Source organism: Cervus canadensis, chromosome 15, assembly GCF_019320065.1.
Source record: "Cervus canadensis isolate Bull #8, Minnesota chromosome 15, ASM1932006v1, whole genome shotgun sequence".
Classification (NCBI taxonomy): Eukaryota; Metazoa; Chordata; class Mammalia; order Artiodactyla; family Cervidae; genus Cervus; species Cervus canadensis.
In genome coordinates this window covers 37127799-37154276 of record NC_057400.1, presented here as the reverse complement: position 1 = coordinate 37154276, position 26478 = coordinate 37127799, and positions in this window count along the sequence as shown.

Genomic DNA, 26478 nt, shown 5'->3' with positions numbered 1-26478 from the left:
CAAAGAACGTGAAATAATAAACGGTTGTCATTTTAAGCTGCTCACTTTGTGGTACTTTGTTACAACAACAACAGAAAATTAAAACATCTGTAAAGGATAAAGGATAAACCATCTCAATATTCTATCAGTATAACGTTTCATTAAGAACAAAGTCAGCGCCTTGTTCATCCAAGGAAAGTCTCTTTCCTCTTCTGTATATGAACTTCCTGGTTCAGACATGACCCAGTATCAGAGGTGAATTAATGAACTGGAGAAGGATCATGTATTGCTTCAGTGGAAAAAGAAATCAATAAGCTCTGCTTTGGGAATCTTGGTTATTTTATCATTTTCTAAATAATCTCTGTTCTAGTCAGTTCAGAAAGCCTAGAATGCATTAAGGAAAGTTAAAACACATCAGGGACTGGGGACCAAATAAATAAATAAGGTATTCAGAGTATTCTTTTTTCATAGTCGTAGTAGTATGTGTGCTCAGTCATGTATGACTATTTGCAACCCCTTGGACTGTAGCCTGCCAGAGGTTCCTCGGTCCATGGAATTCTCCAGGCAAGAATACTAGAGTGGGTTGCCATTTCCTTCTCCAGGGGATCTTCCCGATCCAGGGATTAAACCCACATCTTTTATGTCTCCTATCTGGGCAGGAGGATTCTTTACCACTGATAGGTGTACATTGATAGTGAAAGTGAAAGTCACTCAGTTATGGTCAACTCTGTGATCCAATGGACAGTCCATGGAATTCTCCATGCCAGAATACTGGAATGGGTAGCCTTTCCCTTCTCCAGGGGCTCTTCCCAACCCAGGGATTGAACCCAGGTCTCCCACATTGTGGGTAGACTCTTTACCAGCTGAGCCACAAGAGAAGCCCAAGAATACTGGAGTGAGTAGCCTATCCCTTCTCCAGCGGATCTTTCCGAGTCAGGAATCAAACTAGGGTCTCCCGCATTGCAGGTAAATTCTTTACCATCTGAGCTACCAGGGAGGCCCAAACATTAAAAAGAAAATAATTTTCTTAATTAGTTATGATCAAGAAGGCAATGAAATAAAAAGATACCATAATTTCATATTACTGTAAGGAGTTTCAGAGATTTGCAGGGTTATAGGTATAGAGGACAGATTCTGTAGTTCCCACAAACTGTCCTAGGTTTGGTTGCCTGATTTGTTATTGTCAAATCTACCATAGAATAGAAGACAGACTTATTTCATGACCATCTTTTTTCTTACTTCCACATCAACAAAAAACAAATGCCACAGACTCTCAGCCTCCTAAAAGCATGAAATATCTTACAGCCCTTAAGTCTTGCATAAGTCACAATGCTTCCTCTTATCTGAACATCTTGAGCTTGGTGTTTCTCTGGCTAGATTTTTTTTCTGATGCACTGTGTGCATTTGAGTGAAGGCCAAATCACTGAGGTCAAAACACACACTCTTGCATTTTCCTGTAAAACATTTAAGCCACTTTAAAGCCTGTCAAAAAATACAGTGAAATCTGCCCCCACAAGTTCTAGTCTTTAGTGAAGACGATGAAACACACTCAGAAATAAATAGCTTCATTCAAACTAGAGCTTAAAAACAGCAGATTGATCTATTGGTTTCAAACAGCTGACAACGGAATCCCGTGGAGCTGGAAAGATGGTCTTATCTTATTTGAAAGTGGGCTTTTCAAACACAGCCATCATTTGGAACACTTTTGAAAGCCCTTATCCCTGTGTGTTTGACTCCATCCCTTTCTCTTCCCTTGCAAATTTTCCTACAGAATTGATCAACTAAGAAAAAAGGAGGGAAAACTTTGAGAGATCTATGTGTGTACCTGCTCAGTCATGTCTGACTCTTTGGGACCCCATGGACTGTAACCTGCCATGCTCCTCTGTCCTTGGAATTTTCTAGGCAAGACTACTGAAGTGTGTTGCCATTTTCTACTCCAGGAGATCTTCCCTACCCAGGGATCAAACACATGTCTCCTGCATTGCAGGTAGATTCTTTACCACTGAGCCACCTGGGAAGCCCATTTATTCTGATTAAACTAAAAATATACACTTATCTCCTTCCTAGATTCCCCAAACCACCAAAGAGTATAGCATCATATTTTTTTACAATAGATTCCTCTTTTGGATATCTTGAATTTTATTAGAACTGTTGAGAAGATTAAAAACCTATAATTGTCTTTTCTCACTTAAGGCAAGACATATTTTAGAAAGCAAATATCTTATTTTGCTACTCTAAAACTGCTTCAGTTGTCCATGTTTTCATTCACTCATTTTAAATAATTTTTAAGCTTCTACTGAATATCTACTATCATGTACCAGGTTCAGTACTTGGTACTGGGAATACATAGATCAATACAATGCAGCCCCCACCTACAAAACAGTTCATAATCTACTTACCCAACCAATTTCACACACACACACCCCCAATGCACACCCACCAACTAATGAATACCAACCAATGAATACTAATACCAGAAAGCTCTTTCTACAATTAAGATGATTTGAGTTCATCTCAGTTGGGGAATGAGAAATTTCTTAATAAATTATGACCTGACCCTTTCACCTACTCTCAAATGGATTTTTATCATCTATTATTTATCAACTGATCTTTGAAGCTGAACTAAATCAATATATTTTTGCTGTCTTATTGAAGGCAATTATATTTCTTAGAATTGAAATGTTCTAAGGGACTCATCATTGTTATCCTTAAACAATATTAGTAAATATTACAAAAATCAGAGACCATTTCTATCAAATTGAAATAGATGCCAATAGAGACAATGGTGGGGGGCAAGCAGGAGAGAGTACTCCAGTATCTCATACAGTCCAAGAACCTGTAGGCAGAACATGTTCCATGGCTGTGCATAAAAAACAATACTAGTACCTTTTGTAAGTTATTCTAATGATGATCCAGAGAAACCATCTTTAAACACAATGACATTGAACATGAATTTACTACACATATATCTGAGAATCTGAGGCCTTTTCTTTTAAAATAGGCGATGTCCAATGAATGGATGAGTGAATGGAAATAGAAGCAAGAAGAGAAAAATGAGAATCCCCTTCTCTGACAGTCTTGTAGCTGAAAGCAGAGGAAACTGAAGTATTAGACGCCCTCTGAGAATGAGATATCTTGTTGAAGAAAAGACGCAAGGCAGCAACTTCTATCATTGTAATCTCTTTTTCAGAAAATCTTGAAGATCGTTAAAATGCTCCTTTTTCTTAGGACCAAGCTTTCATAAGTATGGTGGAATTTGCATAATTTACATATTTTACCTTGCCTTATATTTTCATAACCTAATAAAATTCTTTATTTCAATAAAATAGCAATGAGATAATACATGATTGTTAGGCTCAATATCAATTGTCCCTCATTAATATTGCAAAGAAGCAATTAGCATTTTGAGGCAAACGACGTGTACCTAGTTAGTGGGACATGACCTTGCTGTCACTAAATTATACCTATGATTAATGATCTTCTCAAGTTTAAAGTTTGAATCACAACAAATAAATTATAACTGAAAATCAGGGCGGGGATAGAGAAATGTGGAAAAGATGAACTTTAAGACTTGAGTCATACTTGCCATTGTTCAACATTGAATTCAGCTCATACTTCAATTGCCTTTGAGACTGATGCTCAAATTCCAAGGCAGTGGTTTTCAACACCAGACACATAAAAATCAGAGCTTTTTAAAAGTCCCAGTGTTTGGGTCCCACCTAAGACTAATTAAATACTCTGGAGGTGAAATCTGGCTACTATGAGGTTTTCAAAGAATAAATGCCATAATATCTGCATTTAAGAAATGAATTTGGATGTTAGGAAAAGAAAAATAATAGGAAACCAGGAGATCTATATTTAAGCATGTTATAATAAAAAGTTTTTGGTTTGGGTTTTTTGTATTACACTGATGGGATGAAAATTATGTTACTGTGACATACTAGTTAGTCCAGAGATAAAGAGAAACGTTTTTGGTGTTAGTGTCTAGGTATTTATCTCACCAGTGGAAGTATCACTTTATTCTGTGAAACATAGTTTTATTTCACTTTAATTAATCCAGCATAATCACAGCCAAATATGAGAAAGTAGAAATCTACAGTTAGAACTTCTTTAGAACTACTTGCACAAAGCTTTAACCTGTGGATGTGTGTAAATTCACACACATCTACTATAGTGTGACTCCCTTTTCAGTAAGTCTGATTTAGGGGCCATTCAGTTTCAGAACAACAGATTTGTTATCAGAAATGCTGAAAAGACTTAACTATTGTAGGCCAGCATTGTCTAGAATGAGATATTTCAGGAAGCATCAGAAATAAAACATAAGATTACATTCAAAAGTTTACAAGCTCTAAACTTTGAAAAGAATATGGTATAGCCCCAAATGTAATTCAAAGTAAACACAATATAAAAGAAAGGGAGAGAGGGAGGGAGGACGGGAGGAAGGAAGAAGTGATAGAGAAGAAACCAAACAAAATTTGCTGCTCTTTTTTACCCTTAATCCTCCAACCCATTTCTTCTGTTTACTTGCCTTCCCCTCTTCCATTCATCCTTCCATCCCTTCTTTTGACATGTATTCCAAGCAACATCCCAAAGCTGGTGGATTGCCACCATACTTAGTAAAACAGTGTCATGGAGATGGCAAACTACATTCAGGAATAAATAATTTCTAGTTTTAGTTCTGAGTAACCCTCCTAGACATTGCATAGGTCATCCAGTTTTGAAGTCCACCCCGCCCCCCTACTGCCTGCAACTCTGTTAATGTGCATGCTTAGTCGCTTCAGTTGTATCTGACTCTCTGCGACCCCATGGACCATGGCCTGACAGGCTCCTCTTCCATGGGATTCTCCAGGCAAGAATACTGGAGTGGGTTGCCATTCCCTTCCCATCTGTTAAAGTAACTATTGATATACAGTTTTTGAACGTATTCACTTTATTATTTAAAGGAGTCATTTCACCTTGAGAATGCCACCTATTAAATTTAGTATGTTGGTCCTTTCAGTCTAGATGTTAGAAGATACTGTGTGATATGACTTTTTGTGAATCTGATCTTTTGCAAGATCTTTGTAGTGCTTATTTTGAAGAGTTAATTTATTTTTCTTCTTTTCTCAGCTTATAAGCAGTTAATATGACCTTGAACTCCTTGTGAATGAATCACCAACTTTAGTTAAGCAATTTCAGATAGAGAGGAATCAGCACAGAGAGTCACTCTTCCCTACATACAAACCACTTCCTTTTACCATGTACCTAGAAATAGCTAACAGTCACTAGAAAATAGAAAACTATCTTTATTTTCTACTAACGTTGTGTAGTCATCACTTAGAAAAAAGTGAAGTCTTCTTTCAATTTAGTGAAACAAAAAAATGTTAATTGTATCATTACTTGATTTATTACTAACTCGTTTTATGTAGTGGCAGAGGCATTTAATCTGGAGTCCTCCACATCCTTGGAATATATTAACATCGGAAATCATGGATTAAATTCTTGGGCATATTGGAAAGGTAAATATAATGGCGATATGTGTTATATAAATACGTGCATAAATATGTAGGTAGATATAAGATTTGGAAATGGCTGGACTGGTACATTATCTTATCAGTTATGAATTTTTTTTTAGATTCTTAACTTGCTGCCAAATTTCGTGCTTAGTTGGAGAGAGTTTCGTATGATTTTTTGTATGTTTATTTATGGTATTTTTTTTTTTCACTAAAAATGCATCATTACCTTAGCAGCTGCCACACCACATGGAGCAGCATGTGTGCTTTTTAAAAGAGATCCAGAGCACCTTCCCCCAGAAACCCGAAGCCAATATGCTTTGGGAAGTCTGCAGTAGGACTCAGATTTCACCAGCAGATAATATACAATTTAGATATTTTTGCAGACTTTTTTCCTATAATAATTTTCTTTACCATTTCTTCTTTCCTAAGTATTCTATTTAAAAATACTATTTCCAAAAAGGAAAAAAATATAAAAGTTAATGCATAATGAGTGAGACCTTAAAATACATTCTCTCTTTTGCTTGGGGCCATTTTGAGAGGCGCTGGGGACTGCCTCTACTTGACAACAAAAATAGGAGACAAAAATACAGAAATGGGTGATGGTGTGTGTTTCATGAATGAGCCTTCCTTCCTTATATATTTGAAAGAGTTTGCATTTTATTTCTTATTTCCTTTTGTGTGTATGAAAGAGAGAGAGAGAAGAGAATGAAAAGAGGAAGTGAGGCAGGGGAAGAAAAGCTTGACCAAGAGTCCTTCTAGGTCCCCAAGTCCATAGTCTTCCTCTGCTTAGGCACTCAAGTTCCTGTCCCCAACTTCATGCATCTCTTGAAAATCTCATTTCAATACCCAGCCCCAACTCAATATCCTGAATTTTATGGTTCTTCCCTTTAGGCATATCTTTGGATAATACAACTTCAAGGTTACTATTCAGATCAGCATAGACAAATAGGGCTTCCCCTGGTGGTTCAGCCGGTAAAAAATCTGCCTGTAATGCAGGAGACCTGGGTTCAATCCGTGGGTTGGGAAGATCCCCTGGAGGAGGGCATGGCAACCCACTCCAGTATTCTTGCCTGGAGAATCCCATGGACAGAGTGGCCTGGCAGGCTACAGTCCATGGGGCCCCAGAGAGCTGGACGTGACTGAATGACTAAGCACAGCATCATAGAAAAATAGACAATGGAACAATACTGTCAAAGAAGAAAGAAAGAAAGTGAAAGTCGCTCTGTCATGTCCAACTCTTTGGGACCCCATGGACTATTCAGTCCATGGAATTCTCCAGGCCAGAATACTGGAGAGGGTAGCCTTTCCCTTCTGCAGAGGACCTTACCAACCCAGGAATCGAAAGATTCTTTACCAACTGAGCTATCAGGGAAGCCCACAATACTGGCATAGTGATCCATAAATGTAGCACACTGCATATTTTGTGTGAATGATATTAAGCAATTCCTTTTCCCAACTTTTTAATGAAATTACATGTTTAAATGAAATGTCTGATTTGTTTTAAATCATATGAACTTGATAGATAAGACTTTATTTCATCAAAACCAGGTTCAAGATAGGCAGTGGACTTTTATCAACCACCCTGCCAAAATCACTATCCAAGAGTTGTAATTTGGGAGTAAATTTCTAAAGTTTATTTTTTAAAAAGAAAAGATACAATTTGAAGAATGGCATCATAAAGCAATACACATATCAAGATTTGTACAGACCAATTACTGGTGAAAAAAATCAAGCATATGAATATATTTGATTTGATATAGGTAGCAGGTAGATCGGAGAAGGCAATGGCACCCCACTCCAGTACTCTTGCCTGGAAAATCCCATGGACGGAGGAGCCTGGTAGGCTGCAGTCCATGGGGTAGCGAAGAGTCGGACACGACTGAGCGACTTCACTTTCACTTTTCACTTTTCTGCATTGAAGAAGGAAATGGCAACCCACTCCAGTGTTCTTGCCTGGAGAATCCCAGGGATGGGGTCGCACAGAGTTGGACACGACTGAAGTGACTTAGCAACAGCAGCTGCAGGTAGATATTTAATATATGGTATTCATTATTATACTTAATTATTTTTAAAACTTGAATCTATAGATATCTGGAAAGTAAGATATATCAGGAGAGAAATAAATAGTCCTGAATGTGAAGCTGGGCAGCCAAGTCTAATTCTGACTACCAAGTTTGGGACCACGTATGTGGACCTTCAGACCCTCCACAGTAAAACTTGCAGGATGGATGACTTCTAGTGGCTCACTTTCAATGGTTTCAGACTTGGCAGGTGATCTAAGCAAGTGAAAGACTGTGATATTGAAGGCAGCATCAAAAATGGCAACTGATTCTTGAATCCCACGTCAGGGAAAGAGTAGGTGGTGGGGATGGGGAACTAGAGCGTGTATGTCTGATTTAAAAGGGGCCAAAGCCACCCAGCTACAATTTCTTGTGTCACATGGGAATATGAGGCTCAATGTGACATATCTAAGTTTAAAGAAATCCTATAAATGCAGATTTAAACACGAAATCATGACTTTCCCAAATTGATCATCAATTCAAGTTCTGTTTTGTTTTTTTAGACAAAAAACTGTGCACATCTGTGGCGCATATTTGATTCACAGGCTATCTGTACATGTTAATACCTTTAGTCTGGATTATCGTGAAGATGCACTAAAAGTCTGTGGATTTATGACAGTGTGAATTTCAAAGGGCAAAAGGCTAAAAGGCTGGTTTGGCTTAGTCAGAAAAATCTCTGAGCTCTGGAATAGTGGACATGGCTTTGTGATCTGGATCAGCCTTGTGTAAACAGAGTCAGCCAGCCCTGCCACCGTCTGTGCTCAGCACTGTCTAGTCCTTGCTCTCCCAAAATGACCTTCTCACCTTTCAAGAGAGCCCCTCAGTGCTAAAAAATTCAGTTTATTTCTACAGCATACAAGTTCAAATCCATGGCCAGTGTGATAGATTAGATTAGACTATCACCCAGCCTGACTTTTGTCCTGCCTGGCTCTCACAAATCTTGGCAAGATAGAATAAGCCAAGTTCAAGTGAGAGTTGGTATTGGAGAAATAGAAATTGGCTCTTGGTTCAGTCTGTGATCCAAAAGGCTGTGCTGTGAAGGGCAGCAAGGGCCAAAAAGCCAGAGGAGCTGTGAAGTAGATATGCCAGAGACACAGGCAAGATAGAGCCAAGGATTGGTGACTTGGAAAGCTGGTGTAATAACTGTGGCTATGGCTGTAGGCCACAGGGTAAGCTGGCTTAATTCTGCTGGATAACCTCTCTGCCCAAGAGCTGCTGTCACGGAGCCAGGAGATTTGTGTCCTGGCTCTTTCTTTACGAATTTTAGTGGTATCTCTCTGCTCACAGCAGTTAGAGGGCATCACCTCCACATCTACTGTCTAGCTTCTTAGTAACAAAAACTTGTCTGAGACATTTGAAATTGAGGTATTAATTAGATTGTCATGGGGGTGTGCTAACCTATATTCCCTGGGTTAGTTACTCCAGTTCTGTCCTTGAATTACAGAAGACCACCAGATCTGTGGATGGTTTAGCTTAGGTTCTCAGATTTGCTTTTGCTGTGTTGCATTTTAACTGCAAGCCTTCTTTTTTTTTTTTTTTTTAAATTTTATTTTTTTTTAATTTTTTTATTAGTTGGAGGCTAATTACTTCACAACATTTCAGTGGGTTTTGTCATACACTGATATGAATCAGCCATAGATTTACACTTATTCCCCATCCCGATCCCCCCTCCCACCTCCCTCTCCACCCGATTCCTCTGAGTCTTCCCAGTGTACCAGGCCCGAGCACTTGTGATTTTATTAAAAATAACTAGGTGGATCAGGAATATGATTATATCCCTGAAAAGTGCTTTTGAATATCATTTCCATTAGATCACTGAGAGTGCCTACTGTAAAGCTTTAGAAAATATTAAAGTTCAGTGAACTTGCCACTTTTTGGCCCATCTGTAAAGAAGCTCAAAGCCAAAGATTCACTGTGCAGTAAAGCTAGGTTATTCCTTGAGTCTGCATATTTATATCATACAATTTTTCTTGGTCTTATTTATTTACTCAAGTGCCATCTGGAAAAGGGGAGGGAATAAATAAATCCAATGAACCAGCTTTAACAGATATTTCTTTTTTAAATGCAAAGAAATTAGGAACTACTTACTCTAAAGTTATTCAAAATGGAAACAAAACAAATTTAGCTACCTTCTATATAGGTGTGCACAGGACTCCAAGTCAGTAATCCAGGAGAAAATACCCTTCCTTTCCAAATCTTCAAACATGGTCATGTGTAGATTTTATTGCATCATTAATAGCAGTTACATTCACACTAGTGGACCTTCTCAGAAATATTCTGATGTTGTTACCATATCAGTTTCCTATATCCCTCTACAAAAATCCTGTGCCATATTCCAGCTTTGATTATATTATTTTCTTAGCAACTGTAAGTTTATCTTCTTTTTAATCTTCACCTTAGTAGGCAAACTAGATGACCTGACCAGAATTTAACCTTATGTTTACACACCTTGGACAAAAACAGGTATTTGTAGCATTCCCATCGCAAGGAGGAAAAGGGGGGAAAGCAGTCTTCTTGGAAAGGTTGTAAACTTCTGATACCCTATGCTGTTCCAGAATCTAGGAATCAAAAAAACTGTTCTTTTTTAAAAAAAATACTTGTTTATTTACATGACTGTGCAGGGTCTTAGTTACAGGATGTGGGATCTAGTTCTCTGACCCAGGATTGAACCCAGGCTTTCTGCACTGGGAGCATGAAGCCTTAGCCAGTGGACCACCAGGGAAGTCCTGGAAAACTGTTCTTAACATTGCCTGTCAACACTGTCCAAGCCAGGGAAACTGGAAGGTTGATTCCTGAACTCGTGTTTCTTTATCTGCAAAATGAAGATAATAGTTCTTTCACTGAGTAGCTGTGAATTTTAAATGACCTGTTGTATTTGAAGTTAACTAGAAAGTCATTATTCAAGGGTGAATTTCCGTTTGTTCATTTTCAGGGGTGGAGCTGAGACTGGAGGGCATTGGTGGAATCCTGGACTTGTGTCCTGATTTTGACTCATCCTAAGACCTTAGTCACTTAGCTTCCCTAAACTGCTGACTTACTACTGGAAAACTAAACATCCTGTCTACCTTAGCAGATTGTTGGTTATGCACATAAATTGAAATTACTCTCCAAATGAAAATCATTATTAAGTCTCTGAAATATTATTATTTTATTCAAGAAACTATAATTATTTTTATTTAAATAATTCATTTGTATCCATTTCCAATGTACAAATAGCATGCTATATTGAAAGTAGATATAAAGACATTATCAATAAAAATTAGACATTTTTTAAAAGTGGAAATTCTATTTACTGAAAGGTATTCTGGTTGAAACCTGATGGTTATTAATCAAATCTGCTCTTTTTAGATCATGCCTTATATTGCAATGATTTCTATAGAATATACAGACAAATACTATTGCTAAAATATTTAATAGTAGCCCTATCTCTAGAGTTGCCACTGATGTGATGAAGGTCCAGTACTATAACATCCCCATTTTTTTTCAACTCTGTGACAAGTCTGCAAATTTTATGACACCAAGTTTTGTAAAGGTTAATAGTTGGTAACCACTAACCATCAACCCATCATTCAATCACATGTCTATCTTCACCCCTAATTTTACTTATGCAAAGACATGTCATTCTCTACAATCAGTATTACCATTATTTTTCATCTTCCTAATAAAAGACTGAACATGTACAAAGAAACTCAGAATATTGGAACACCTATATTGAGATTATCTTAACTATACTCAACTTTCCATAGACTCAGTGGCTTTCTGATGATTGTTTGACCTTGATCTATCTTTCAAAGTCTAAGAATTTGTCCCTAAATATTCAGATCTCCTGCACAAATGTCATTAATTCAAGTTTGTGTATGTGTGTGTATACATATTTTTAAATACTCTTTTAAACTCAAAATGTATTACATTTTTGTTTCCTATGTATTATAACTGCTAAAATGAAAATAGTGCTTTTGAAAACCACAGCAAGAGGGCAAGAAAGTATACAGTTAGAGTGATATTTATCAGGTTGAACCAAGGCCAGAATCTTGGTGTCCAGTCCCTTGATCTTATTATTTATCACACAGCAAGACCCCAAAAATAGGGGCATGAGAGGAAGAGAATAAAAAGCCCTCCTGCAAGGACAGACAAAACCAGCCATTGATTGAATTGTATCTGATTGTTCACTGTCCAGTGCACCTGTGCCGATTCCCACCCCTTGCAAAATTTCCTGCGTCCTGAGGTTGAACAGTGTTCATCCTGCAAACAATATCCAAATTGAGATTGGAAGAAAGACAAAAGCTAAATTTATCCTGACACATTCTTCATTCCAAGCTCCCACTTTCCTGTGACGCACAATCGTCTTTTTCAATGAAAATGAAAAGCTATTTTCAATAATGAAGAATGGATTCCCCTTCCTACCACCAATATCAGGACAACCGCATCCCACAGAAGTGTCACTTATGGAACTGAGAACAGGAAGGCAGATGTCTCCGTGTCCTCTCATTTCTGCTAATTTTTCACAGAGCTGTAAAGGCAGGAAATAGGGTGTGAGGAAAAGGCTCCAGACCAACTGGGAACAACCGCACAATGTCTCCTAAGAAACTATTTCATTTTCATTGCAAAAGAAAAAGGATTTTCGATTAATTATCTCTGATGATTCTGAAATTATATCAGTTTTCCATCAAGCAAAAGGCAAAAAAATTCTGGCTTGACAGCATCATATCCAAGTAGTCACAGCAAATCTCTGCCCTTCCTTTGGCTTAAGGGATAGTTTGGCAGCATTATAGTCATCAAGATATAATCTTGCATCTAACCAAAGCAAACTAACAAAATAAGTAGCCTATAAACATGCTTCCAAAATCACATTTGGAAAGTCATTGTATTAATATCTGAGCATGTGATGATGTCACCCAAATCGGAAGCTTTGAGACCAGATAAGCAGATAAATAATTTTTTTTAGACATAGGTGATAGGATATCTTCATATAGCCTCACACAAGGAAAGTTAAAATTTGTGACTGGGTCATCATACAGTGTTTGTAATAGAAGAATGTGAGTTTGAGGCCAAATATACTTGTGAAAATGGAAATATTGGTGGGATATTCTGAAACTCAGTTTTTTCTCTAAAACATAGTATCTCTGAGGACTGGTGGGAATATCAAATGAAATGATGACTATGTTAAGTGTTAATAAGTATTAAGCAAATTATAGTTTTCACATTATTATAGTTATTATTGGTACTAGCATTTTAAGGATTTAGTTTAACTTTGGAATGCTTCTAGTACAGACCTCCTGCTACAATGACTTGACCTTTGAGAAAAATAACATCAGGAATAAATCCAAATATGGTGAATAAGAAAGAAGTTTTAAAACTGCTGTGCATTGAAGACAGCTAGATTATGCTAATAGACGTAATAATTAAAGTACCAAAGCCTCTCATTTCTCCCTGAAAATACAGACTGAGAAGAGAAAGAAATAGTCAATGATGTGTAAAAAAAAAAAAAAAAAACCTCTGCTCTTGGTTACCCCTTATTCAGTCTATTTCATGCAACCATGCTTAAAGGCATAAAAGGTGGCCTGGAGGCTGGTGGTAAAATATGTTTCTGCTCCTCTGAGAAGCTGTTAACTCAACAAGCTGTGAACAGCCTCCCAAGTCCTGGGAGAACAACTATACACTTCTGATTGTGTTCTACATATGGGCCAGTGAAAGGACAGGCACCCAAAGACTGAGAGTGGTAATGAGCCCAAAGGAAAACAGAGGCCCATCCTGGTTGTCCCAGGAAATTTTCCTGTACCAGCCCTTGCTCTCATTTCATTAATCTCATAAAAGAAGGCCCCTTGCATTTTACTTGATTCAATTTTTAGGAAACTTAGAGTGTAATGGAGGGGGCTTTGCCATATTATTACTTAACATTTTGCATATGAGGAGTCTTAGACACAGGTTAAATGCCCTGCATAGGTACACACCTGGGCTGCTGATGGTTTGGGGCTTGAGCCCATGTACACTGACTGCAGAGCCTGAATTCTTCTTCTTTTTTTTTTTTAAATTGAATTACAGTTGATTAACAATGCTATATTAGTTTCAAGGGTATAGCAAAGTGATTGGGTTGTGTATATATATTACATTATTTAATTTTGTAGTATTATTTAATATATGTGATTTTTCAGATTCTTTTTCTGTATAGGTTATTATAAAATATTGAGCATAGCTCAGAAGCCCCAGGAAGATGGTAGGCACTGGAGCAGCAGCTGTGAGGAGATACCCCATGTCCAGAGACAAAGAGCCTCCGAAAGATGGTAGGGGGCGAATTCGCATTTAGAATCAAACTGCATCCCTGCCAGAGACTCTCAGAGGGCTCAAGCAAACCCTGTGCGCACCAGGACCCAGAGACCCCACAGAGACTGAGACAGAACTGTGTTTGAGCGTCTCCTGTGGAGGAACGGGTCAGCAGTGGATTGCCGCAGGGCAGGGGCTCTGGGTGCAGTAGACTTGGGTATGGCATAAGCCCTCTTGGAGGAGGTTGCCATTAGCCCCACCATAGAGCTGCCAGAACTTACACAGGACTGGAAAATAGACTCTTCGTGGGCACAAACAGAACCTTGTGCACCAGGACCCAGGATAAAGGAATAGTGACCCCACAAGAGACTGACTTAGACTTGCCTGGAAGTGTCCAGGAGTCTCCAGTGGGGGCATGGGTCAGTGGTGGCCTGTTGCAGGATTGGGGGCACTGAGTGTAGCAGTTCATGCATGGGACCCTTTAAAGGAAGTCACCATTATCTTCATTACCTCCACCATAGATTGGCCCAGGGAAATAGCAGGGACAGAACACAGCTCCACCCATCAACAGAAAATTGGATTAAAGATTTACTGAGCATGGCCCCTCCCTACAGAACAAGACCCAGATTCCCCCTCAGTAAGTCTCCTCCATCAGGAAGCTTCCATAAACCTCTTACCCTTATCCATTAGAGGGCAGGCAGACTGAAAACTACAGTCATAGAAAACAACCAATCTGATCACATGGACCACAATCTTGTCTAACTCGATGAAACTATGAGCCATACTGTGTAGGGCCACCCAAGATGAATGGGTCACGGTGGAAAGTTCTGACAAAATGTGGTCCACTGGAGAAGGGAATGGCAAACCACTTCAGTATTTCTGCCTTGAGAACCCCATGAACAGTATAAAAAGGCAAAAAGATAAGACACTGAAAGATGAACTCCCCAGGTTGGAGGGTGCCCAATATGCTACTGGAGATCAGTGGAGAAATAACTCCAGAAAGAATGAAGAGATGGAGCCAAAGCAAAAACCACACCTGGTTGTGGATGTGACTGATGTTGTAAAGAGCAATATTGCATAGGAACCTGGAATGTTAGGTCCATGAATCAAGGCAAATTGAAGTGGTCAAACAGGTGATGGCAAGAGTGAACGTTGACATTTTAGGAAGCAGTGAGCTGAAATGGACTGGAATGGGTGAATTTAACTCAGATCACCATTATATATCTAATACTGTGGGTAAGAATCCCTTAGAAGAAATGGAGTAGCCATCATAGTCAACAAAAGAGTCTGAAATGCAGTACTTGGATGCAATCTCAAAAATGACAGAATGATCTCTGTTCGTTTCCAAGGCAAACCATTCAATATCACAGTAATCCAAGTCTATGCCCCGACCAGTATAGCTGAAGAAGCTAAACAGTTCTATGAAGACTACAAGACCTTCTAGAATTAACACCCAAAAAAGATGTCCCTTTCTTTATAAGGGACTGAAATGCAAAAGTACAAAGTCCAGACATAGCTGGAGTAACAGGCAAATTTGGCTATGGAGTACAGAATGAAGGAGGGCAAAGGCTAACGGAGTTTTGCCAAGAGAAAACACTGGTCATAGCAAACACCCTCTTCCAACAACACAAGAGAAGACTACACATGGACATCACAGGATGGTCAATACCAAAATCAGATTGACTATATTCTTTGAAGCCAAAGATGGAGAAGCTCTATACAGTCAGCAAAAACAAGACTAGAAGCTGACTGTGGCTCAGATAATGAACTCCTTATTGCCAAATTCAGACTTAAATTGAAAAAAGTAGGGAAAACCACCAGGCTATTCAGGTATAATCTAACTCAAATCCCTTATGATTTTACAGAGGAAGTGGCAAATAGATTCAAGGGATTAGATCTGATAGACAGAGTGCCCGAAGAACAATGGATGGAGGTTCATGACATTGTACAAGAGACAGGGAGCAAGACCATCCCCAAGAAAAAGAAATGCAAAATGGATGCCTGAGGAGGTCTTACAAAGAGCTGTGAAAAGAAGAGATGCAAAAAGCAAAGGAGAAAAGGACAGATATACCCATTTGAATTCAGACTTCCAAAGAATAGCAAGGAGAGATTAGAAAGCCTTCCTCAGTGATCAGTGCAAAGAAATAGAGGAAAACAATAGAATGGGAAAGACTAGAGATCTCTTCAAGAAAATTAGAGATACAAAGGGAATATTTCATGCAAAGATGGGCTCAATAAAGGACAGAAATGGTATGGACCTAACAGAAACAGAAGATATTAATAAGAGGTGACAAGAATGCACAAAAGAACTATACAAAAAAGATCTTCACCACCCAGATAATCACGATGGTATGATCCCTCACCTAGAACCAGACATCCTGGAAAATAAAGTCAAGTGGGCCCTAGGAAGCATCACTATGAATAAAGCTAGTGGAGGTGATGGAATTCCAGTTGAACTATTTCTAATCCTAAAGATGATGCTGTGAAAGTGCTGCATTCAATATACCAGCAAATTTGGAAAACTCAGCAATGGCCAGAGGACTGGAAAAGGTCAGTTTTCATTCCAATCCCAAAGAAAGGCAATGCCAAAGAATGCTCAAACTATTGCACAATTGTACTCATCTCACAGGCTAGTAAAGTAATGCTCATAATTCTCCAAGACAGGCTTCAACAGTATGTAAACCATGACCCTCCAGATGTTCAAGCTGAATGTAGAAAAGAGAGAGGAACCAGAGATGAAATTGCCAACATCCATTGGATCATTGTAAAAGCAAGAGAGTTCCAGAAAAACATCTATTTCTGCTTTATTGACTATGCCAAAGCCTTTGACTGTGTGGATTACAACAAACTGTGGAAAATTCTGAAAGAGATGGGAATACCAGACCACCTGATCTGCCTCCTGAGAAATCTGTATGCAGGTCAAGAAGCAACAGTTAAAACTGGACATGGAACAACAGACTGGTTCCAAATAGGAAAAGGAGTACGTCAAGGCTGTATATTGTCACTCTGCTTATTTAACTTATATGCAGAGTACATCATGAGAAATGCTGGGCTGGGTGAAGCACAAACTGGAATCAAGATTCCCAGGAGAAATATCAATAATCTCAGATATGTGGATGACACCACCCTTATGGCAGAGAGTGAAGAACTAAAGAGCCTCTTGATGAAAGTGAACAAGGAGAGTGAAAACGTTGGCTTAAAACTCAACATTTAGAAAACTAAGCTCATGGCATCTGGTCTCATCACTTCATGGGAAATAGATGGGGAAGCAGTGGAAACAGTGACAGACTTTATTTTGGGAGGCCTCAAAATCACTGCAGATGGTGACTACAGCCAGGAAATAAAAAGATGCTTACTCCTTGGAAGAAAAGTTATGACCAACCTAGACAGCATACTAAAAAGCAGAGACGTTACCTGGCCAACAAAGTTCCATCTAGTCAAAGCTATGGTTTTTCCAATAGTCATAAAGAAAGCTGAGCTCTGAAAAATTGATGCTTTTTGAACTGTGGTGTTGGAGAAGACTCTTGAGAGTGACTTGGACTGCAAGGAGATCAAACCAGTCCATCCTAAAGGAGATCAGTCCTGAATATTCATTGGAAGGTATTGATGCTGAAGCTGAAACTCCAATACTTTGGCCACCTGATGTGAAGAATTGACTCATTTGAAAAGACCCTGATGCTGGGAAAGATTGATGGTGGGAGGAGAAGGGGAGGGCAGAGGAAGAGATGGTTAGATGGCATAACTGACTCAATAGACATGACTTTGAGTAAACTCTTGTAGTTGGTGGACTGGGAAGCCTGGCGTGCTGCAGTCCGTGGGGTCGAAAAGAGTCGACGTGACTGAACGACTGAACTGAACTGAAGTAACTTGTGCTATACAGTAAATCCTGGCTGGTTATATATCATATATATAGTAGTGTGTATATGTTAATCCTGAACATATTAATTGCTCAGTCATGTCTGACTGTGACACCATGGACTGTATCCTGCCAGTCTCCTCTGTCCATGGAATTCTCCAGGCAAGAATATTGGAGTGGGTTGCCATTCCCTTCCCCGGGGGATCTTCCCAACCCAGGGATTGAACCCAAATCTCCAGCATTACAGGCGGATTCTTTCTGTCTGAGCCATCAGGGAAGCCCCATTAATCCGAAACTCCTAATTTATCCCTCCCCTCCTTTCCTTTTTGGTAACCATATTTTTTTTCCGATCTGTGGATCTATTTCTTTTTTGTATATAAGTTCATTTGTATCATTTTATTTTTTTCAGATTCCACATAGAAGTCTGGCTTTGTCTTTGTCCGGCTTACTTCAGTTAGTAAGATAATCTGTAAATCCATCCATGTTGCTGCAAATGGCATTATTTTATTCTTTTTAGGGTTAATATTCTATTGTGTGTGTGTACCACATCTTATTTCATCCCTGCAGTGTCAGTGGGAGCTTAGACTGCTTTCATGTCCTGGCTATTGTAAGTATTGCTGCAGTAACATTGTGGTGCATGTATCTTTTCAAATTATGGTCTCTGGATATATGTCCAGGAGTGGGATTGCAGGATCATGCGGTAGGTCTGTTTTCAGTTTTTAAAGAAACTTCCCTACTGTTCTCCATGTATCAGTTTACATCCCCACATAGAGTGTAGGAAGAGTACTTTTTCTCTACACCCTCTCCAAGGCTATTACTCATAAACTTTTTGATGGTGACCGTTGTGACTGTTGTGAGGTAGTATGGATTCCCATTTCTCTAATAATTAGCAGTGTTGAGCATCTTTACATGGGCCTTTTGGCCATCTTTGGAGAAATGTCTATTTTGACCTTCTGCTCATTTTTTGATTGAGTGGTTGGGTTTTTAAAAATATTTTAAATAATATTTTAATATTTTAAATATTAAATTTAATATTTTTAATATTGGGGTTTTTTTTAATATTAAGCTGTATAAGCTGTTTGTATTATTTAGCTATTAATTCCTTGTCTATCACATTATCCACAAATATTTTCTTCCATTATATAGGTTGTCTTTTTGTTTTGTTTGCAGTTTCCTTTCCTGTGTGAAAGCTTTTAAGTTTAATTAGGTCCATATCATGTTTATTTTTGTTTTTATTTCCATTAGTCTAGGTGGTTGTTGCTGTTGTTTAATCACTAAGTCATATCTGATTCTTTTGGACCCCAGGGACTATAGCCCACCTGACTCCTCTGTCCATGGGATTTTCCAGGCAAGAATACTGAAGTGAGTTGCCATTTCTTTCTCCAGGGGATCTTCCTGACCCAGGAGTCAGCCTCGCATCTGCTGCATTGGCAGGCGGATTCTTTATCCCTGAACCACCAGGGTAGCCCCATTAGTCTAAGAGATGGATCCAAAAAGATATTGCTGTGATATATGTCAGAGTGTTCGGCCTATATTTTCTTCTAGGAGTTTTATAGTACTCAGTATTACATTAGGTCTTTAATCCATTTTGAGTTCATTTCTGTATATGGTGTGAGAAGAATCTTTCAATTTTGTTCTTTTATATGTGGCTATCCAGTTTTCCCAGTACCACTTAATGAAGAGACTGTCTTTCTCCATTGTATATTCTTAACTTCTTTGTCATAGATTGACCATAAGTATGTGGGTTTATTTCTGCCACCTGAATTCTTAACCTCAGCCAGTTGCATTCTTTGGACAAGGCAGTTTTAAGTACATGTTGAATCTGAGAGGCAGAAATACCAAAAAGAGTGAGTCTAAAAATGGTTGCATTTACAGTGTTTTACATGAATTGAGTATAAAATGAAGGCATGGTACAGAAGGTGAACAAGAATGCCCATATTATAGCATGGTCTCCAACCCTAAGACCACAGATCTGTACTACAAATCACAAAAATCAGATCAAGCCACCACGCCATAATAGATAATAGAATCAGCTTCAAGGTAGGAATTTGTTGAGCTACACACACACACACACACACACACACACACACATCCCTCAGTAAAACAAAACACCAAATTACAAACTTCTTGAGGCCAAAGATCCCAGTAAAATATACCTTTGTCTCCATGACTGAGAGCTTAAAAAGTAATTTTAAATGAATTAAAAGTCTGTAGATAGCTTTGAAGAAAAGATTAATTGACAATACAATTTACATAATGTCTTATTTTGTATTTGTTATGGACTGGAAGTTTGTGTCCCCACTCCCCCCAGAATTCATACGTTGAAACCTAATCCTCAGTGTAATGGTATTTGAAGATAGGAATTTTGGAAGGTGATTAGGTCATAAAGGTGGAGCTCTTATGTAAAGATTAGTGCCCTTACAAAAGACTCCAGAGAGTTCCCTCATCCTCTCCCATCATGAACCAGGAAGCGGGTACCAGGCACCACATCTGCTTGTGCCTTGATCTTGGACTTCCTAGTAACCAGAACTGTGAGAAATACATTTTATTGTTTATAAAACACCCAGTCTATCACATTTTGTTATAGCAGACCAAGCAGACTAAGATAGCATTTGATAATTTTATGATTTGGTAGAAAATTTCCCACAATTTGTCCTAGTTTTCTTTAATATTATTTCATGCTCTCATTAAAATAGAAAGAACTGGCAAGAGTCTCTTGAGGGTAGCTCTTTTGCAATTTAAATGATTCTTATTAAACAAACCTAGAGAAGAAAGTCAGTTTTATTATTTTTCAGCAATAACTGAATCACAGTATTTAATCAATGACTCATTTTGTCAAACAAATACCAAAAAAAAAAATTGAGTTACTCAATAGAATACAATATCAGTTTGTATGACCACATTATTTAAGATTTTAGAATGATACCATGCCAAATTAAGGAAGCAACTCTGAGATCTTTTCTCATCATATAGAGAATGACAATGATGAGAAGGAATTAATACTGTTTTGGAGTTATAAATGGCTTCCTTTCAAAATGCAATTCTTTGACAAGAACCATGATACAGATGATAAAATTCAGAGACTCAGGTCAAAACGACAGGCTATTGTAAACTAGCTGTCAACTGAATGTCTACAGAAGCAGGAATTACCCACCACAGTATCCATTGGCTAGTTGAAAAGGTTAGCATCCTTTTCAACAAACTAGTGAACTATCCACCAGAGGAAAAAAAACAAAAGAAAACAGAATTTACTGATAAAATCAATCTCAGCTCAGAAAAGGATTTAAAACTGTGTATTAGGAGGAAACGGTATTTATGATTTTAAAATATTTAGCTAACAGATTGTTTAGCTCCAATCACAGATCTGTATCTGCTGTTTAGCTCATGGAACTAAAAATATTCACTTATTTGGCACATTCTTCTGGTGAAATTATTGGCAGAAATTTTAAATTAGGTAGAATTCTTATGTTTCAGAATGCAAAGGTGTTTTTTTCCCCTTGGTTTTATGTGGGTTTTGCTGCTGTTGTTGTGTTTGTTCTTTGTTTCTTCATTATAGGAAGTTTATAAGGATGTAGGTAAAAAGAAAAGTGTAAGTAACTATGGAGAACAGTGGAAGGCTAATAACTGTCAGGTTAATGAGTCATTTGATAAACTTGTATACAATGTTTTTTCATTTTAAGGAGCAAGTGTAAGCCAAGAGCTCTCTCACCCTTTACGCTATTTTATTAGCTTTTTAACTACTTGACCCTCATATGAAATCAAGAAAATGAAAATTACAAAAAGGCATGAGTTTTTTCAGTGACTTTCTTGTCTCTGTAACAAATGGTAGCCCACACATAAGTGATCTGTAAACTAGTTTCCAAGCCTGCCTTTTTTGAGAGAAAAAACTAGATGAGACCATCTAGTTCACAGTAACAAGCAGCAGATGACTAGTACCCTGATGGTGAAGGATAAAAACAGAACATTGGCACAGGGATCTTTCTAAGCAGAATCTCTTCAGTGCTGGTGACTTCCCTGGTGGTCCAGTGGTTAAGAATCCTTGTTTCCAATGCAGGGGGTGTGAGTTTAGCCTGGGAGGGAACTAAGATTCCCTCCCTGCCAAATAAAGAATTTCTTCATTGCTGAATTTCAGACTAATGACTCCAGAGAGCCGCTAAGAATGTGCCTCAGCTGCCTATGGATTATCTCTAGCAGACTTGGAATTTGATATTGTGGATTTGATATTGGATTTGATTTATGGATTCAATATTGTGTTGCTACCTAAACAACCCAATCTGTACTTCAATTTCCATACTGAGTTAACTGTCTTCTTCTCCTCCCTGTATACAGGCTGGCACTGGTTAACGTAGTCCTCATATGACCTAATTGTTAAGACACATTACATTTATTGTTCCCACAACTCTTAAGATATTCCATTTACCATAACCATCCTCCTTTAAAAATAGCAGCTGTTCCCCTGCTCTTAGCCCATCCTTGAAAATCCTTTGTCTCTACCGTGGAAACTTCCCTGGCGGCTCAGACTGTAAACAATCTGCCTACAATGTGGGAGACCCGGGTTCTATCCCTGGGTTGGGAAGTTCACCCGGAGAAGAAAATGTCAATCCACTCCAGTATTCTTGCCTGGAGAATCCCATGGACAGAGGAGCTTGGCGGGGTAGAGTCCATGTGGTTGCAGAGTCAGACACTACTGAAGCAAATTAGTACACAGTCACCACGGAAACTATTATGGAAAAGTTAGGCTTTCTTAGAAAATATGTTTATTTAGACTTAGAAAAAGAGAAGACACTGTGGAAAATAGAACTACTATTAGGAAGCTGACCCGATCATGGTTAAACTGGTTTCCTCACTATAGAATTTCTCAAAGCCTTTAACAATTAGTATGTAAAGGAGCCTCAGGGAAGGGTCTGTTATTAGTAAGTTGTTACATGCTCACCTGATAGTTCCCTGTCAAGAGTATATCATGAAATATATACCTTACAAATTCCATTGCTGAAGATAAACACTTCACCCCTGCCCTCCACTGAAGTTTTATTTAGGACACAAGTATCCTCTTCTTAAAACTCAAATACTTTGGAAGGGTAAGGAGACTAGTAAAATTTTATATTTTATGTGGTTTAGTTTGAGAAGGTTGCTTTTCCCCTAACATCTAATTATGCACCATTATGATGTTGATTGGACTTCCCTATGCTCAAGTGGTAAAGAATCGCCTACAATGCTAGGGACGCAGGAGATGAGTGTTTGATCCCTGGGTCCGAAGATCCCCTGGAAGAAGAAATAGCAACCCATTCCAATATGCTTGCCTGAAAAATCCCATGGCCAGAGGAGGCTCGCGGGCTACAGTCCATGGGATCATAGAGTCAGACATGACTGAGCAGGTGATAGTTGATGAATGAATGTTGATACAGAAGGAAAGGAGAAATAATGCTTTTAAAGCAGGTGCAATTGAATGGGTACATTTCTGGGTATAAGAAGTAGCAAGGGGGACTGGATAACTGAGAATGGGAGGAGAACTAAATATGTGGTTTTACTTACATTAGGTTGGATTAGGTTGTGTTGGAGTTTGTGGGAGAAGTATTACTACAGTCAGTATAAAACCTAATGATGTCTGTTTCACAGATAGGGATGCTTTCCACAAATATATCCATCTTTCTCTTCTCCCATACAACAAGCATTCCTCCTCTCAAATTTTTAACTAGTTAAATTCTGGGACCCTGGAATTCAGTTTAGCTATGTTTGGGTTAAATATGAAAAAGGTGGCTAACTGAGGCCCTACCATTCATTTGTTGGAACTGTTCGTTGTTTAAGATTTTTTTTTTTCACATGGACCATTTTTAAAGTCTTTAATGAATTACAATATTGATTCTGTTTTATGCTTTGGTTTTTTAGCCACGAGTCATGTTGGAATCTTAGCTCTCTGACCAAGGATCAGATCTGTACCCGCTGCATTGGAAGGTGAAGTGTTAACCACTGGACTGCCAGGGAAGTCCTGGAACTGTTTTTATAACAAAAATTTTTCCAAATTTCAAAATATGAACTTATTGGTGTACTTTTTAAGTATAACCTGTTGTAATATGTAGTCTACTTAAAGGTTTTTTCCCACTCGGGAAAAATACTATTAGGAAAAATTGTATGCTATTTTTCCTAAACTAGATGAACAAATCCATCCTTCTATGTGTGGGGATGTAATTACTAGTCATAGAAATATATGTATTTTGGAGGTTTATATTATCACTTTTATTTGGAGAGCTCAAGTTATTGCCAAAGTTCAAATGGTATACAGCTCCAGGAATATTTAGCATCTTGACTAAAGAGAGACAAGATTATATAATGATGCTCTGGCTTAAGCAAAAACAAACCAAACTAAGAACTTCATCATAGGCAGTTGTAGTCTTGATAATCAGAACTGTCTGTCTTAAAGAGCAGCCTTATCTCCCAAAAGAATAAAATGCATGTTTCTTGATAGAAAGATTGTGCTAACTATATTTTCTGTATTCTTGATTCTCTGGCATCCAGGGCCTTACTAACCAGGGGAAGATTGCCCTTCCCAGGGCCAGTTAATTACTTTCAAAAGCCAATGAACCTCCTATAAGCACAACTCACCTATACAAACCAACCAATCCCACCTCCCCCCCAACAGACACACCTCCTCTGCCAGGCTTTTACATTGCAGATTAATATTTCCTCTGTCTTAATCATCTCAGGGCCAGGTATCAGACAGTTCAAAAAAGTCCCTACACCCAGGGATGATGGAATTATTCCAAATAGCCAATCTTAAGCCTTCTTACCCTGCCTTGCTCATTTTTTCCCCTGGAGACCACAGTAAAGGCTCTTGCCCAAGCTTTTCTCTTGCTTCCTCAGCCTCCTTCTTCTTGTGCTTCTTCATGTGGCCTTGTGTGGTGTGTTGTGCTCTCTTTAGAGAAACTGTAACGAACTATCTTTTCAGTGCCAGTCATCTCCTGAACTGTTGGTCTCACCATACATGATTAATAATAAAAATCTACACTTAAAAACAGAAGCTTTACATCCATGTGTTGTGTAATTTCCAATTTAGAATTTCTACAAATAATAGAAAGTTAAGTCTGCATCCATAGACGATGGTCAAATTAGCCCCTTTGTGATGTTTTAACAAGAGATTAGAAGTTACGAAAATTTTGATCTTCTACCAGTTCAGCTCTCCCTGTCTGTGAGGTCTGAGCTTCAATGTCCTTATTTGTTTTTTATTTATTTGACTGTTCCAGGTCTTAGTTACAGCTTGTGGGATCTTAGTTGCAGCAAGCAAGATCTGGTTCCCTGACCAGGGATCAAACTTGTGCCCCCACATTGGTAGCTCAGAGTCTCAACCACTGGATCACCAGGGAAGTCCCATTCAATTGTCCTTATCTGTAAACTGAGAAATTTGAAGGAGATAATCTCTAGAAATCATTTTATAAATATGATATAATTTCTTAGTGTTTCTGCTAATATAGTTTTGTTAACAAAATTCCCTTAGTATATCTCCTTTAATCAAAATGTCATCGGAATACTGTCTATTGCCAGTTTTGCCACTAGATGTGAGTTCCCTATGGCAAATACTTATTTAATTCTTCTTTCCTGGCCCCTATCTTGGTGTGTATCCAGTAGGAAGGAGTTCAACAACTACCACAACAAACACAATAATTGACTGAATCAAAGTACACTGAGCTTCATTTTGGGTGGAAATAGTTGGTCATGAAAACAAGATTAAGAAAACTAGCATTTTAACTATAAGTGTGAGTAAGAAAATGCTACATTGAGACAATCCATACCTTTCCTACTAGTAAATAAATTGGCTGTTTGTAAAAAGCTAAGAGTAAATCACTAGAGATATTCTCAATAATTAGGAGAAGTCAAATGAAAGCTTTTCAGGAATTTTTAAGTCAGGTTACTTTAGGTTTGTTTTATCCTTTTTTCTTTTTTCAAAATGATTGGTTATTGGTTTGAAGGATTATTTTAGAAACTGATTTAAATTTTTTTCTATCTACTAAAAAGCAACAATGGGCATTTTTAATTTTATACAAAAATGAAAAAAAATATTAATCTGCAGCCATGCCAAAAAGGCAAACAAAAAGAGCAGCTTTTAATTAAATCTAAGGGCTAGAAGTCTTGGTACATTTTTTTCATTTCCCTCTTCAATCCTCTCCCAGCCAGTAGCTGAATGTTGCATTGTAACTGCTCCTCATCTGATTTACATTTTTCTCTCTTCAGAAAGAAGAATATTAAAAGTCACAATAGTATACATTTTAGAAGAAAATTTTAATTACTAATTCATAAGAAGTAATATTCATGCACAATGTTACATGATCTAAATTAAAACACTAAGGTGAATTTGCTCTGGGGGATGTTAATACCACGTAATATAGGTAAAGGGACATGTGGATGTTTTCCAGATCCTGTTAAAGACAATTCTGAGCTTCAACAGGTGAATATATTTCAGCATCTGGTCTAGGGGGCCCTCTGTGATTTTTATTTGGGGGAGAACCTAGACATGAGATCTAAGCAATTTAAATCACTGTTCCTAATCCTTGATACCAAAAGTTTGGAGGGTACCTCAAAACTCTCTTTCCTGGAAAGACTCTTCTCCTAGCTTATTATCTAGAATATAGAAAAATGAGTTAAAAGAGAGTAGAAAATTAATTGGTTAAAATTGAGTCTAGAAACTTCCCTGGTGGTCCATTGGATAAGAATTCCCCTTCCAACTCAGGGGGTGCACGTTCAATCCCTGTTCAGGGAGCTAAGGATCCCACATGCCTTGGAGTCAAAAAAAACCCAAAACATAAAACAGAAGCAATGTTGTAACAAACTCAATACA